Source organism: Trichechus manatus, unplaced genomic scaffold (assembly GCF_000243295.1).
Source record: "Trichechus manatus latirostris isolate Lorelei unplaced genomic scaffold, TriManLat1.0 scaffold00021, whole genome shotgun sequence".
Classification (NCBI taxonomy): Eukaryota; Metazoa; Chordata; class Mammalia; order Sirenia; family Trichechidae; genus Trichechus; species Trichechus manatus.
This window is the reverse complement of record NW_004443957.1, coordinates 12,293,681-12,310,564: the sequence shown is the minus strand read 5'-3', so window position 1 is coordinate 12,310,564 and position 16,884 is coordinate 12,293,681. Positions and strand designations below refer to the sequence as shown.

Below are 16,884 nucleotides of genomic sequence, written 5' to 3'. Positions count from 1 at the left end.
TAAGGGGTGCCTCCTTGTGGCTTTCTCATCCAATAGTAATGGATCACACTTCCAGATTCCTTGTAGAGGCCACTTCAGCACCCAGTTAGCACACATAGAACTCTGAGTTTCTGTGTCTCTATGAAATTTATTGAAACACCTTATTTAATTGTGTGTGCACTTCCAAGCAATGAGAGAAGACAACATGGTACTTCACAATGAGGATAAGTTTGGAGTCAAATAGATGTGTGTTTAATTTAGGATACACTTAGTAGCTGTGTGATCTTGGGCAAGTCACCTAACTTTTCTGAGCCTCAGTTTCCGCATTTGTAAATGGAAAAGGGCAATGCCCCCTTCCAAAGTTCCACACTGGTACATGCTGCACCTTCTGCTTAATTCCTCCCCCATTCTGTACTGAGATCACTTCTCATTCTCCAGGCTTCAGCTTAGATGCCACATTCCTCAGGAAGCCCTCTGCCCCTCAAAGATGGGCTAATAGTTTCTTCTACGTGCTCACTTATTACATTGCACTTGCCCATGTCATAGCACTTACCCCCTGAACTAGAATGGTCTTTTTCTTGCTCTTCCCTTTTCTCTCTGAGGAACTGGAAACTCCATGAGGACAGGGACCATGATTTGTTAACGATTACATCCCACTTTTGTCTTACCCATTCACTTCTGATCCAAAGAAAGCTGGAAAAAAGTAAGCTACATCAGGTAAAGAATTCATAATTCTGGAATTCTGAAGAAAATGCCATCATCTCACCAAATGACTTTTTAACTGAGTACATTGCAACAATTCAGCTCAAAACATTCCCGGCCCCGTCCTAGCATTGTGTTGGGCACTGGGCAATGATCTGCTTTAGGGACAACAATCGAGTGATGTGTCTTCTGAACTGAGGTTAAAGCCCAACAGTTTCCAATTTCGTGAAATTTACAGCCTGTTTTGTATGTGTGAAACTACCCAAATCACCAAGAGAATTAGTTTTCTTAGAGGATCCTCATCAGTAATAGCAATTTCCACAGTTTGTTTGGCACTCATAGTTGTAAATATTTTATTTTAAAAACCCAGCCACATACAAATTTATCATAACAATCTAGGCACGTTATCATTAATAAAAAAACAATGATAATGATGATGCTATCTTCCATTTATTTTCAGATGATGTTGCTTCTATAATTTATTTGAGAATCATATATTTATTGTGTGTGGTGGTTAATAGAGTAGGTTCCAGGGTCAGATAGCCTGTGTTCCAACCCTATCTCTGTTATTATCTATGTGATCTTGGGCAAGTTACTTCATCTTTCTGTGCCTTAGTTTCCTGGTCTATAAAAGGGCAATAATAGCATTTGTATTGTAGGGTTACTGTATGGATTAAATGAACAAATACATGTAAGGGCTTATGGCAGTGCCTGATACCTGGTAAATATGATATAAATGTTAGCTATTATTATTTTCCGGGGGTCAGTCAAACATAAGAAGGGTATTTGGACAAGATTACCTTTAAATTCCCTGCCAACCCTGAGGTTCTATGTCTCTATATCATTCCAATCCTTCAGCATTCCCATTCCGTTGGGGAGGGGGGCAGCATTATCCACATTTTACAAACAGTGAAATTGAACCATAAAGAAGCAAAAGATTCAGTAAGTGAGAGGCAGTCTGAAACTAGAACTCAACCTTGTAGATGCGAATACTAGGACTGACTCTTGCCAGGAGGCTGTGCAACTGTACATTTGAGAAAGGGTGTATGACATGCCTAGGAGCCTTATGAGCAGTGACCCTCGACGGCTCCTTCTCTGCCAAGGCTCTTCATGAATGCTCAGCGAGATCACTCTGTCTTATTGCTGAGATAATTTTAGGCCAGGAATTCCCAGATATTTTTCTTACCAGTTTTCAAAAAACCGTATTAAGGAGCTGGATGGGGTGTCAGCTGGATACAGTTCCCTGTATCCCCTGTCTTTTTAAACACTCTCATTCCTGAGTTGTCCTGGGTATAGACATACCTCACCTGGCTGAGACCCTGACTCTGAAAGGTGTGTCTCTGCTGATCCAGGACCTTAAACCATTTGAAAACCCCACAACTGACCTTTCCTTAACTACTCCCCACATCCCATTCCACCCTTTATTTCTCTTGTAACTCTTGGGCAAAGAATCTGCAAAAGTTCCCCTCCTCTCCCTCTTCCTCCCCATTTCTCTCTCTTCCTATCTGGGCTGCCCAGAGGAAAGTCTGTTCTCTTCAGGGGACATGGCTGTGTGGAGGCAGCCCCCAAGATTTCACGGGTGTGGGTGTGCTCCTGTGCCTGAGACTGGACTGTTCAAGAGGATTCAGGATACTTTTCTCTTCTGTCCACTAGGGGGCTGCTTGTAGGGGGATGGAAAAAATGGGAGGCTTAAAAAAAATAATGCTGCTGAAATTTCAGCAAGAGGGGAAAAGAGAGCGCGTGAGAGAGACAGCAAAGCAGTCCCAGGCTTCCTCCTCTCCTTCACGTCAGAGGCAGGAACTGACTGTGCTAGGGCTGTTGGCTTAACACGCAGAGACGGAGAAAGAGGGGCAGACACAGAGAGAGTAAGAGAAGAGGGGTCCTCCCTGACCCAAGGAATTACCACTAGTGGAGTAAAGCCACCTGACTTTTTGCTCTTATTATGGTTACCTCCTCTTTCTCCTTCCACTCCTAGCCCTGACAGCTTGGGTTTCATTTCTTTGCTGGAGCCTCCTCTCTTCTCCCAGGAAAGGAGGAACGGAAGAGAAAGGAGAGAGGTGGTTTCTCTAGGTGAGCGCATCAGCTGGCTCCAGCCCCAAGAGAAGAGAATTCTCTTCGCAGGAAGCTCCTCTCGCTCCCCTGCCGCCCACCCCCAACCCGGGTAAGTCCAGCGCACTTGCTCCTTGGATTTGCTCGCTAGCGTGATTTCAGCACCACGGAGAGCAATGAGACGCATTTCGGTTCCTGCGTGTCTGTGTGTTCCTGCAAGGCGTTTGGCACTAAGGTTACATCTATCTCTCTACTGCCAGTTGAGCAGGGTTCTGCGTAGGGGAAAGACAGGAGCAAAAGAAAACTATGCTTATGGAATTGAAGGTGGATGTGGACTCTGGCCTTACGGGTGTGTGTGTGTGTGTATGCGTGTGTGTGTGTGTGTGTGTGTGTGTGTGTGTGTGTGTGTGTACTGTTGCATAAGACAGGTGAGGTCTGAGCTAAATTGCCAGAGGGTTCTGTGCTTCTCCTGTGCTTCTCCAATTCTCCGTGTAGGGCTTTTTTATTTTTTTTGTATGTAGATAAGAGGGAGGATTTGGGGAATTAGTAGTGCACCTTCTTTAACTCTTTCCCCGCAAGCCATACGGGATTGGGAAAGTGTTGGACAGGAAGCCTGGCGGTTGGTAATGGAGATAGACTTAAAAGTTATGCTCCTCTGAGACAGCTTGGAAGAGGTAGCTTTGATAACGTCAATTTCCTCAAGATTCTCTGGGTTCTTGCTGTGGAGAGAGCCCAATCTGACCTTTTACTTTCTCTCTTGGTGTGAATTCGTGGCAAGTGTGCAGGTGCAACAGGTGAGCAACAGGCTGGGGTGGTTTGGGGGCTGAGGTCCTTCTGACTTCATGATGGTAAGAAAGTGCCAGTAGGGGTTGGCATATGTGGGTTGTACCACATTTGCAAGGAGGCAGGAGGTGCCTCCACTTTCCTGTCATCCTTGCTTATGTGTGGTTTGGTTGGAAAGAGAACAAAGTCTTTTCTGCCCTGCTTTCTGGGGCATCTACCAGTGAAAGTCAGCCTAGGAGAAAGGTTTGACTCCACATGTCTAGAGAAGCAGAAATGAGCGTAGACTGGTCCCTGAGTCATGAGGGCTTGAAGCAGTCCTATGTCGTCCGTCCTCGAGCACTGAGAGGCTCCACAAACAGGTGCTCATCACCACTTCGCACTTCACTGCTACTGCTTTTTGAAAGGTACTGCTTGATCTCCCCTGCTTCCTGCCTCGCTGAAGTATGTTCGATCACTTAACCCTCACCTGCCTTGGTTTTGCCTTGGAGACGTTATTTGCCTACCTCTCTCCTGATCACATCTACTTGGGTGGGGCCGTCCAGCAAGTGATGTTGTGGACTTCCCTCAATCACCCTATTCTCCATGGAGCCAGCATCCCATGGGGGACTTTAAAGACATGGGGCTTCTCGTTAGAGTAAGCCTTGCCTCACCTTGGCACCAAACTATTTAAGGTTCTGGCCACTTTCTTCAAGTAGGTTGAGGCAGGAGAGAGTCAAAGGGGTCACTCTTTCCAGTTCCCAACCAAGCCTAGGGTTGAGACTCTGCTGTGCTTTTAATTCAGCACCCAGTGCCCCTCCTCCAAACTGAACAAAATACTCTCTGCCTGTGGTTGGGGAGCCTTCCAGATGAGAAACATAGCCCTGCATAAAATGGTACTACTATTTATTTTACTGTGCTTGGCATTGGATCCTGAAACCTCAGCATCTCCCTTGAATGGCAGGAAGTAGGGAGAGTGCAGCGAGGAGAAGAGTGAAGTTAGAGGTTGTAATGGTAGGAAAAACAGATTAAAATAGTCATATGCGGAGTGTCAGAAGCCAACATTGACTCAGTCACATTTCAATTCTCTCAACTCCTCCTGTCCTTGATTTCCCCCACTTTGAACGAATGAGTGAATGGATTTCTGCATGACATGTCCCTGGAGGTTTTAAAAAAGTACATTGCCTTGCAGCGGACCCTGTTTAAAGCCACCATTTATTACTGAAGTCACTGTACTTAGTGGTCATTACCTCATTAATGCCCTTAAATTCTCTCTGAAAGGAGTGTTCAGTGACATTATTGGGCCCATTTTATAAATGAAGAGACATGGGCGTTTATAAGGCTAGGCTAGAGGGTAGCAAAACCAGGAATAGAACTTCTGGTCTACTAACATCTCATCATCCGTGAAATGCAGAAATACTCATGAGTAGAGAGCAGGGATAGATTGCTCCCCAGTGAACAGACTTGTAGCCAAAGTCTTTTAGTGAACTCAGTGTAGAGCAATGGTCTCTACCTGCTAAAGAGTGGGAATTGGCCAGGAATTCTCAAGGTGCTCCTGACCTTTAGTTTTCAGCCAAGAAGATGGCCAGGATCCAGGTGATAAGCTTTATTGGGCTTGCTGTGAAGAGATAATTCCAGGCTGATGGCCCCAGGCTGACCTGATGCCATGCACCAGATTGCCATACTTACCTTGCCCCCAGAAATCCCAGTTGAAGGCACCTTCCTGGGCACATTGCCATGGATGTCTTGGTTGTAGGGGTTTGAAGATTTTTTTTTCCTATGAGCCTTCTCTGGGACCTCCTTCAATGAGTCCTCTGTGGCTCTGAATGTGGGGAGGATAGCTAAGGAGCAGGAGAAGGGCTTGGCTCTGAGCACCTACAGAAACCCTAGGAGAGGATAGGAAGACTGAACACAAACCTCACCCCATAGGCAAAACCTCCTTTCCCCTGGTAGCTATGCCCGTCACACCTGGCCAGCATTCTGGAGAGAAAGCCATGGTGTTCCCAGAGCCAGCCTTCTTTCACTCAGCAGAGTGGGTTGCTGAGCTGCTTCTGAGATCTGGGGTTATGAGAAATTGTGGGGAAAAGTGGAGGGAAGAAGAAGGTTGGTGTCCTGCCCTATTCCCTGCAGCCATATGCTGCCGTCTTTTACCCGGAGAGGGCTACTGTTACCTTTTTTTTTTTTTAATTGAGGTATAATTTGCATATAATTAAATGCACTGATCTTAAGTATTCGGATTAGTACGTTTTTAGTATTGTGTATATCCATCTAACTACTCTAAACAAAATATACAAAGTTCCCTTCTGCATCTTTCCAATCAATCTTCTCCTCCTCTAACCCCATCATTTTTTGTTTTCTGTCACCATAGCTTCTACTGCTACATTTTGCACTTAATAGATGTGTCATGTAGACCCTAGACTTTTAAGAGAATATATCTAATTTCTAAGTCTACTGGATGAGTGGCAGAGATGGTGGGGGAGAGATACATTCTGCTCCCCAGTTTATGGTCTTGGTGTTGAAAACCCAAGTGGCTATTTCAATCTTGTGTGTGGAGACCAATAAACAAGTTCAAACAGGAACCACAGAAGCCCCTGTGGGCACCTGCTTCTGAGTAGCGTGAGCTACTTGATGGTAGAGTGCATAGAGATGATGCTAAAGTTTCTATAAAAACTTGAAATTTAGCATTCAGGTGGCTGGTCATGAGTCACTCCGTCTGGGCTCTGGGAGGGTAAGCCGAGGAAGGAGCACCCGTGTGAGCTTATTAGGGAAAAAGAGAGGAGTGTTCACCGTGATAGTGCTTATGCCAATTCAGCTTCATCCACAAAGGTCATGGCTGAAGAGGTTTCTGATACTCTTTATTTAAGAGTGGGTTTAGAACCGGAGGCCACTTTGTAGAGACCCATGTACCAGCATAGCTCTATCTAGGGATGTGTCCATTCACCCTACTCCCATCCCTGGGTTGTGGGCCAGGGTTAAGAGTATTCTATTTTGTCTTTAAAAAGCTGTGGAGGTATCAGAAGATTTTGATAACTTTGTGGGAAAATATATGTGTGTGTGTGTTTGTATATACACACACACAGTCAGACCTCACATCATGGTGAGGATTCCCTGAAGTTTAGGGAGACATTTGTGCAGAAATGAAAAAATTGATCGATCTCCACAAAGCCAATTCCTGTAGATGACTTGGGAGAAGTGAAGAGACACAGCTTACCTCATCTTGATTATGGGATGTGCCAATAATGAAGACATTCGCTGCCTGACTGGAATTTCATCCTCTTAAGAGCAAGGCCAGTGGGGAAGAGGGAATTGTGTTTTAAAAGCTATGTTAAACTGTATATGAGAATCACAGCATCTTTACCTTAGAACACGACTTTGGACTAGAACTGTATTCATGCATTTTGAACACAGTAAATAACTGATATGTCAGTTGGTAAAAGAAATTTGAGAAGCCTTACCCTCTTCTCTTCTCTTCCGTTAATTCTGGCCAGTTTCCTCTGTTTTACTCTCCGACAGAGTGGGAAAGGAAGATTCTCTGGTTATGGCACTCACTTGAGCTGAAATCATCCCCTTTTCCTATGAAGACCAAGCAGGTGGCTTCCTGGAGGCAAATAGAGGGTGATTTATGTGGTTGACTAGCTTCCCACCCCATCAAAAATGAGTTGGATCTTTCTTCTGTACTTAGGCCCCATTGAAGTGCCCCAATCTTGTCCCAGAGAGGTGCAAGCAGCCAGGGAGAGGTGTAGTTCTATCCTTGTTGGCACATCCCTGGGTATTTCCTGGCTTATGTCTCCATAATGAGGAAAGGTGTTCTGGGGTCAAGTGTAAATGAGCAAACAGACTCATTACAAAGTTTTCTGAAGGAGCCCAGCCCTGATCTACTAGAGACCCCTGTCCTTAGAGCAGAAGCTCATCTCCATTGACCCCTGTTATAACACCTTATGCTCTGGCTGTGGATGACTCAACAAAAGATTATTATCAGGACCCAGGAGGAATTTGTGGTTCTTTTAATCTGAATGTGTCCTCATCATACTATATAGTATGAAAGACAGAGGGGAAAAGGTTAGAATATTGATCCCAGAACTGTATCAACCCAGGATGGCTTAGCAACATCTCTATTTGTCTAGTACTCCCCAAGGACTGAAGATCTGTGCTGGTGGTTTTTTATCGTAGTCCACCTAAAAATTCACATTGCTGGGCCCTGGTAGCTTGGATCTTTCTATTGCTAATGATAATACCAGCCAAACTTTACAGAGTGCCTACAATGTACTTTAGTCAAGTACTTAGCACAGAGAACACCCTTAGTCAATATTCACTGTCATTACTATTTTTTTTATTGTGGTGAAAATATACACAACAAAACATACCAATTCAACAAATTCTACATGTATAATTTAGTGACATTGATTACATTCTTCAAGCTGTGCAACCATTCTCTCTTTCCTTTCCCAAATTATTCCACCACCATTAATTAGCATAAACTCAGTACCCCCTAAGCAAAAACTTCCCCTTTTCGCCTTCCTCCCACCATTGGTAACCACACTAATAATTTTTGGTTTCTATCTATTTGTTTATTTCATGTAAGTGAGATCATACAGTATTTGTCCTTTTGCAACTGACTTACTTTGCTCTGCATAATATTTTCAAGGTTCATTCATGTTGTGGCATACAATAGAACTTCATTTCTCTTTATGACTGAGTAGTATTCCATCGTGTGTATATACCACATTTTGTTTATCCATTCATCTCTTGATGGACATTTCGGTTGTTTGCACCTTCTGGCTATTGTGAATAGTGCTGCAATGAATGTTATTACTATTAATGAGCACTTTAAATACTTTATATCATTTAGTGGCTTACAAACATTATGACTTATACTGTTACCCTCATTTTACAGATAAGGAAATTGAGACATAGTGATAGTAAGTGATTTGCTCAACTTTTTACAGCTAAGAAGTGGTAGAGCAGGGACTCAAACCCAGGTTCAAAGCCCGTGCCATTGACTACTTGCTTACTGTCTGAGTCATCTAATGCTGCTATAACAGAAATACACAAGTGGATGGCTTTAACAAACAGAAGTTTATTCTCTCACAGTCTAGTAGGCTAGAAGTCCGAATTCAGGACACCAGGTCCAGGGGAAGGCTTTCTCTTTCTGTTGGCGCTGGAGGAAGGTCCTTGTCATCAATCTTTCTCTGGTCTAAGAGCTTCTCTGAGCAGGAACCCCAGGTGCAAAGAATGCGCTCTGCTCCCAGTGAAGCTTTCTTGGTGGTATGAGGTCCCCCTGTCTCTCTGCTCACTTTTCTCTTATGTATCTCAAAAGAGATTGGTTTAAGACAAAACTTAATCTTGTAGATTGAGTCCTGCCTCATTAACATAACTGCCTGTAATCCTGCCTCATTAACATCATAGAGGTAGGATTTATAACACTTAAGAAAATCACATCAGATGACAAAATGGTGGACAATCATATCATAATGCTGGGTATCATGGCCTAGCCAAGTTTACACATATTTTGGGGACACACAACTCCAACCATAACATTTATATTGCTTTTATCAATGTTTGGCAGTTAATGAGGGCTCCCCTGTGATTCATTTCAAGCATCTTTACAGGATTTTTACATCTTGGATCATTGCTAATCTGTATATGTGAAAACATCTTGCCTCTTTGCCTAGATTCGACAAGGGCTGGGAAGCACAGCACAGCACCTGGTACACAGTAGGGCCCAATAAAGGCTTTCTGATTTGCTGTTGGTTCTGCTCAACCTAAATACAAGAGTTCCCACCCTTGTTTCCCTCTTTCCATAAAAATAAAAACAGCTATTATTTATGGAGTGTTCACTGTGTGCCAGGCACTATACCAAGCTCTGCAATATAGTATCCCACATGATCTCACAAAAATAGGTAAAAGTAGCTCACATATTATTGGCCATTGCTGTGTGAAAGGCGCTGTGCTAGGTGTTTTACATACTTTCTCCTACTTAATCCTTAGAAGGATTAACTTAGAAGGAGACTTGGCAAGGAAAACCTCCTCTTCAGCTGAGTGAGAAAGGGAGACCCTGGTCAAGGCACTTAATTAAGTTGAAATAGTCCCCATGAGGATCGCAGAGGAGAGAACACACTAATAAGGAAAACAAGCTTCCTGAGAGGCTCAGAGAGGTTCAGTAGTTTTCCCAAGGTCACACAGCTAGAAAGTGGCAGGGCTGGCTTTGAACCCAATCTGTCTGATACAGAGCCCAACTTCTTTCACTGCTCTCTGCTGGCTTGTGTCTTGGCCACACCCTTCCTGCCTGGGCAACACATACACAGAACACATGGGACTAAGATAACAAGAAGCAAGACCTAGAGTGGCTGACTTGGAATGGATTAAAGACTTAGGGTTGGACAAATAGTCAGAATTTGACAACTACTATCTTAATGTTTATGTAGTTTCCTGGAGGGTTTTTTTTTTTTTAATGATTTTACAAGTATATTTCTAAGTTATTTCATGGTGTTTATCATTATTTTAAATGGATTTTCTCCATCAAATTAATATGTCATCATTTACTATTACCTTATAATACCATGTTTAGACAATTTCAGTTTTCTGCTGCTGAAATAACTCTGCTCTGATCATCTTTATAGATTTATGCTTTTGAGTTCATTCCTGTGATACGTTTTGCAGTTTTTTAAGAATTAAATCACTTGGTATATTAACATATTTAAGGCAAGTGATCTAAGTGGCCAGTGACCAACTCTGGAAGAGTTGTACCAGTATATAATACTGTCATCAGCCTTCCTATTTCCCTGAAACATTATCATCATTGAGTTTTATTAACTTTTCTTTATGTTTTTTTTCAAATCGTTTCACAGACGAATGGCATCTCATGCTTTTTATTTGTGTGGCTTTAATTCTAGGAGGATGATTGATCATTTTTCCTTGTGTTAATTTACCAAAACTAATTCTTCTTGTTTAAAGTCTTCTCTGGCCATAGAATGTAAATTAGAATTAGATTCAGCTGTAAAAGACAAAAATTAAAAATCCAAACAATTAAAAAAAAAAAAAAAAGAAGCAAGACCTAGAGGTTTGCTGCCAGAAAACTTTGGTTTCAAATTCCTGCTCCACCCTTTACTGACCCTGTGACCTTGGGCAATTACTCAGCCTGTCTTAATCTGAGGTTCTTTGGCAGCAGCCTCCCCACCTCACCCCCTCAAAAAAGCCTATAGAGATCATCACGTCTTCCTTGTTGTTGGTAACTGCTGTTGAGTAGGCCCCTGATCATGGCGACCTCATGCATAATGGTATCAGATGGTTGTGATCCATAGGGTTTTTACTGGCTGATTTTTGGAAGTAGATCTTCAGGCCTTTCTTACTAATCCATCTCAGTCTGGAAGCTTTGCTGAAACCCGTTCAACATCCTAGCAACCTACAAACCTCCACTGACAGACAGGGGGTGACTGCCCATGAGGTGCATTGGCTGGGAATCGAACCCATGTCTCCCGCATGGAAAGCAAGAATTCTACCACTGAACCACCAATGCATCCATGTCTTCTTCAGCGGGTTCTTGTGAGAATTAAATGAGGCACAAGTTCAAAGTGCCTAGGACAGTGCCTGGCCAGGCACATGTCCTCTATGAGTGATTGTTGAACCTGGATGGACCTATATCCCTTGGTATTTAACATGGCCTGGGGACTAGGCGCAGCCTGGGGTACTTGGCATTTTAACAAGCAAACAATTATCTGGGCTGACCTGGATTTTATATTCTCCTTAGGTACTAACGGGCTGGGCTGGCCCTTGTTTTACATCGCCTTAATTTTAGGAGCATGTGTTTGGCTATTTTTCCTTCTACTCCTTTAGCACCCAAAGCCTGACAGGCTGATGTTTAAAAATATCTGAAAGATGCCTCTTGCCAATTAATTACTTAGAAATTGTACCAGACTGAAATTAATTTGAGCCTTAAGGAAACACTGGGTTTTTGAGCCCAATGCCACACTCGACTGAGGACTATGAACATTTGGATTCCTTTTCTCTCACCTTCCCCTCCCTCCAGGTTTGTCTGCTATTCTGAGTTTTATTTATGAAACATTTTTCCTTCCTTTATAATTATGTTTTCCATAAGAAGAACATCTAACAGCCATCTCCCGGCTGGGTTAGAGTAATTGTTTGAATTTTTTGATGGCGTGCAATTTCGAAGACTTGAGTTTATATAGATTACCTTGAATTTATCTCCGCAAGTACATCAGGGGAAAGCTGCTGCATGCCTCAGGAAGTATTGTAAACCCCGTAGCCACTGAGTGTTGGCGTTTGTGTGGATGTTCTGTTTATCTAAATGTATCTCTGTAAAACATATACTGTAATAAGTCAGGTTTTGCCAGCCTATCCTGTTTAAGTGCCTTCTGATGTCTCCTGTGAGCACGGCAATACCAAGGTCAGCAGTGGCGCCAGGGCCAAGGGACAGGGGTGGAGAGGAAATCAGGTGACAGCCCTGTGCTCCCTCCGTGCTCTTCCCACAGCCTGGCCAGCTGTGAGCAGAGGTGAGAGGGCACACAGAGAAGAGGACTGGGCAGCACCAGGCCAGGGAGCCCATGTCTGCTCCGGTGTGGGAAGGCAAGGGTGGCTGGCTGGGCAGAAGGGACAGGGTCCTGAATACCAAAGAGGACCCCATAAACGGTGATGTTGAAGAGGGCAGAGGCCAAGGTGGGCTATGAAAGGGCAGTCTTCTCACAGCAACTCGTCTGGGTCACAGATAGATGGAATTTACAAACGCAGCCATAAAGCCTCCCGTTCAAAGCTGTGTATATTTATAGAGACATAAATGAAGTTTAATGCTGGTGAGACTCACTATCAAAGCAAAAGACTCAATCTGTATCTATACTTCAGGTGCAGATCAATTGGAGGCTTTGTGCCTTTCTCCCACCGAGAGCAGCGCTGTGCCCGCGTGCCCCCACACACGCAAGCCGCCCAGCTGCACAGCCTTGGCACTAGCCCCACGGGGGTGGGAGAGGCAGAAGGTCTTCCGAGCATCTGCAAGTGAGGCATCCAGCAATGATGCGCTCCTCTTATCTCTGAGGGCTGTTTAAAAGCAGCAAGGAGAAAGAGAAAAAGGAAAAGGCACTGCCAAAGTCAAGCGGCTTCAAACACTCAGGAGTCTGGCTTTAAAGAAAACAGTTTGGGGAAGGGTGGCTTTTCATCTGCCTCGGAAGCTGCCACGGTTCTGCTCCTCAGAGATCCAGATGGGATATCGGCAATGCAATGCAAAGCCTAGGTTGACCGGACCCCAGCCTATGCGTCTCTTCTCACTTGCATCCCCCTACTGCCCATGCTGGGCAGGCAAGAAATACTCAGTGAAACCTTTTCAAACCAGGGTTTGAATCCTGGCTCTGCCACTTTCTGGGTGGTGCAGTTCACATGCTTGGCTGCTAACCAAAAGGTTGGAGGTCTAAGTCCATCTAGAGGTGCCATGGAAGAAAGGCCTGGCAATCTACTACTGAAAGAGCAGCCATTGAAAACCCTGTGGAGCACAGTTCCACTCTGCACACATGGTGTTGCCATGAATCAGAACTGACTCAACAGCAACTGGTTTTACTGCCCGTGCTGGGCACGCAAGAAATACTTGGTGAAACCCTGCTGTACAAGAGTTTGCATCCTGGCTTTGCCCATTACTAGGTGTGTGGCCTTGAAGAGGTCACTTAACTTCTCTGAGCCTCAATTTCCCTGTAGTTCCAACATTTCAGAATTGCTGACTGGGTTAAATGAGATGTCATTTTCTACATGAAAGCTCCTAATACCTCTCAGCACACAGAGAGTCGTTAAGCAATATAGTTCTCCCTTGATGGAAATATCTATGGCAGAAGGGGTGTATGTTGGGGGTGGAGGTCAGGGATCAAATGGCTGCCTTTGATATATAGTCCCCAAAGCCTGGAGGGGTCTCTGTGTGGCCTGAGACTGACTGCAGAAGCAAGTGCATTCGGGAGACAAGCAGTGGACTTGAACCTTACCCTCTTCATATCTTGGCGCCAGCTCTCCTAAGAACTGCAAAGTCATCTGGGCCAGAACTGAGCAGCAGCAGCTCAGGGGAAGGCTGGCTAACAAAATAAGATAGCTCTTATCTCCGTGGAATTGCCCTGGGGTATGGGGGCATGTCTGCACCATCCTAACTGGCTCCCTGGGACGATCAGAGGTAGCAAGTCAATCCACCTAAGGCAGTGTCCCTGGGCGTATGTCTTTGGGTAACTAGGGATGGCCTTCTAGACTTCACCCTCCAGAGGTCAGCAAATCATGTCAGAGGTATGGGTTTCATTCCTGGGTCACCCTCTGCCCTAAGGAAGAGCCATGTGGAATGTTCTGGAAGAGAGGATGGTATGCTGCTGATCTGGACCCGATAGATACTAAGTGGGGGGGTCGGGAAGGGACACCACTATCATCAGTCAATCTCTTATTAAAAATGGTCTGAGGCATAGCACAAGAGTTATTAAAATGCAAAGTAAGAGTGTGCCATCCCCTCCCCCACCCCACCCCTTTTTTCATTTGTATTTATCAGCTTCATTTAGTGAGAGTGAAAGGCTCAGGCAGCCATCCTTGGAGACTGGATTCTCTCCGGTGCTGAAGGGAGGGAAAGGTAATAAAGCCACCAGAGAGGGCCTGCTGTGGCTTCCCTGGCACGTCTCCACTCCCAACCAACAGGGGTCTTGCCCAGTGTCCCGGCTGCACCTCTTCTTTGTGGCTGGAGGCTGAAGAGACCAGTGAGCAATGCAGACCTCTCCCCGCACACTTTTCATTCCGTCGCTTTCACGCTCTGGCGGCTGGGTCCTGTGGGCCTCTGGCAACCACATTTGACAGAGGGGCCAAGAGATTTCACCTGACATTGGGATAGTGGGAAACCTGTGAAGGAGACAGGGCTCCTGCTCCCTGAAACGCTTTGCCCTTTCCTTTTTAAGCTCTTTGGGCCAAATGTTGCTAAAGGGATTATTCACCAGTGGTTAAAGGCTGCTAGAAAAGGAAAAGAGCTTCCATTTCTGAAGTTCTGTATCTCACTTCAGAGCCAAGCTCAGCAACCCCCTGACCAGACCCTGCCAGTGATGAGATAGGAACTGTGGGGAGTGACTACCTGAGAGCTGCATTAAACCCTCTAGAAACCTCTGGCCTCTGCCCCTTTAACCTGAGCCAGCTTCAAGGATCTTTAGAATCTCCTATGTTCATAAATCACCAGATGGATCCAAAAAATAGCTCATCTGTTTTTCACTAACATAACAATAGCAAACACCAACACGATAAAAACTATTGCTAGGCAATGATCTAAGTACTTCACACATAAGAAACTAATTTAAGCTATACAACCAGCTTTGGAGGGAGGTGCTATTATGATCCCCATTTTACAGATGAGAAAACTAAGGCACAGAGAGATTACCTAAATTGTCTGAAGACATACAGTAAATGGCAGAGGCAGGATTTGAACCCAGGGACTCTATGCAGTGAAATACTAATCTGCCTCTGAGCATCGCTCAGAAACTTTCCGGGTTCCCCATTGCCAGAGAGTGACGCCAAACACTGCAGAATCATAGTCCTCATAAGCTTGGTTTGAATCACAAAAGTAGGTATAAAAATGAGACCATGGCAGTCATAATATCACTCAGAGGCTCAGTGCTGTCACTTTTCCCCTCTCTCTCCTTAAGGGAATCATTCCTATTTTTTTCAACAAAGCCTCACCTAAACTCTTTTAAGATGAGAAAAGAATCCGGTTGTAAAGAAAGTGAGTTTTCTTAAATGCGCTTGCCTTCGGCCAATCTCACAAGGTGTCAGTTTCTCACCTATCCACAAAAGCCTCATTCGCTTTGTGGCTTATCCATTTCGAGGATTATCTGGGCCACAGTTGTAACTACCACTCAACTTGTGGGCCACTTCTTTTAACTCTTATCTGCCATCAGGCAAAATGAAATTCCTGTAATGGATTCTCAAATGATTGGTCCAGCTGGGCGGGAATATGGAAGGCAGATGCAGTGTAGCCCAATTTGTTCCTGTTGAGGTTTCTTGTACAGCTATGAGTCTATAAATCGAAAACCAGCAGCAGCCAGGACCAGGGGAAGATCAAAGGGGAGGCAGGTAGTGTTGGCTGGGGGAGAGGGCAGCTCAGTGACAGACAAGCATATTCCTGCTCTGTAATCAGAGATGGAGCGAAAGGAGTGGGTGGGCTGTTCAGCGCTTGGAGCCACCCACAACGTGCCAGACACAACAGCAAACCAGCCAGGAGGTAGGCTTATCCCAGAATAGAAGCACGAGGGCAGGCAAGGCCTGAGTACCCACTGCAGGCTTGCTTAGAGACTAGTGTTTAGTTCTTGCATCATGCTGAGTGGGGCCATCTGGGGAAGATGACTCTTTGTCCTGGGTGAGGTGACAGCAAGGAGAACAGAGTGAGGGGGAAAGAACACGTGGATGGACCAGAGCTTGCATTCTGCCTCTCCTAGTAGTGCTCCCTTGGCGAAGTCACTTAGCGTCTCTGAGCCTCCTTTTCCTAAATGAGGGAAACCCTATGTCTTAGTTATTTAGTGCCGCTGTAACAGAAATACCACAAGTGGATGGCTTCGACAAACAGAAGTTTATTCTCTCACAGTCTAGTAGGCTAGAAGTCCAAATTCAAGGCATTAGCTCCAGGGAAGGCTTTCTCTCTCAGTCGGCTCTGGAGGAAGGTCCTTGTCATCAATCTTCCCCTGGACTAGAAGCTTCTCAACACAGAGACCCTAGGTCCAAAGGACAGGCTATTCTCCTGGCTCTTGTATCTTGGTAGTATGAGGTCCCTCTGCCTCTTTGCTCACTTTTGTCTTTCATATTTCAAAAGAGATTGGCTCAAGACACAATCCAATCCTGTAGAATAGTCCTGCCTCATTAACATAATTGCTGCTAGTCCCGTCTCATCAACATCATAGTTATAGGATTTACAACACATAGGAAATTCACATCAGATGACAAAATGGTGGACAATCACACAATACTGGGAATCATGGCCTAGCCAAATTAATACATATATTTTTGGGGGACACAAGTCAATCCACGATACCCTAAATGAGATGGATCAATGAGATAATTTACACAATAGCCAGAACAATGGAGTCAGTGATGGTGAAGATGGCACTGTATCAGGCACTATTTTGTTCTGAATATATATATATATATATACACACCAATGCCATCAAGTTGATTCCGACTCATAGCCACCCTATGGACAGAGTAGAACTGCCCCATAGAGTTTCCAAGGCTGAAATCTTTACAAGAAAAGGAGTCCTGGTGGCACAGTGATTAAATGCTTGGCTGCTAACCGAAAGGTCGGCAGTTTGAACCCACCAGCTGCTCCTCGGGAGAAAGATGTGGCAGTCTGCTTTTGTAAAGATTACAGCCTTGGAAACCCTGTGGGGCAGTTCTGCTCTG

At 44.7% G+C, this 16,884-nt stretch overlaps 1 protein-coding gene and 1 non-coding gene across 3 annotated transcripts in view; one reads left to right on the top strand and one right to left on the bottom strand.

Moving 5' to 3' along the window:
* The first annotated feature begins 2,444 nt into the window (after positions 1 to 2,444).
* TNR (tenascin R) overlaps positions 2,445 to 16,884 on the top strand; it is a 497,374-nt gene continuing 482,934 nt past the window's right edge. For both annotated transcript variants that reach the window (XM_023728058.1, XM_004372844.1), the window contains exon 1: positions 2,445 to 2,842. The gene's annotated coding sequence lies outside the window, so the exon portion shown is untranslated. The remainder of the gene's footprint in view (positions 2,843 to 16,884) is intronic.
* On the bottom strand, positions 10,935 to 11,005 carry TRNAG-UCC (transfer RNA glycine (anticodon UCC)). Its single transcript has one exon. It is a non-coding gene; the product is annotated as a tRNA-Gly (tRNA).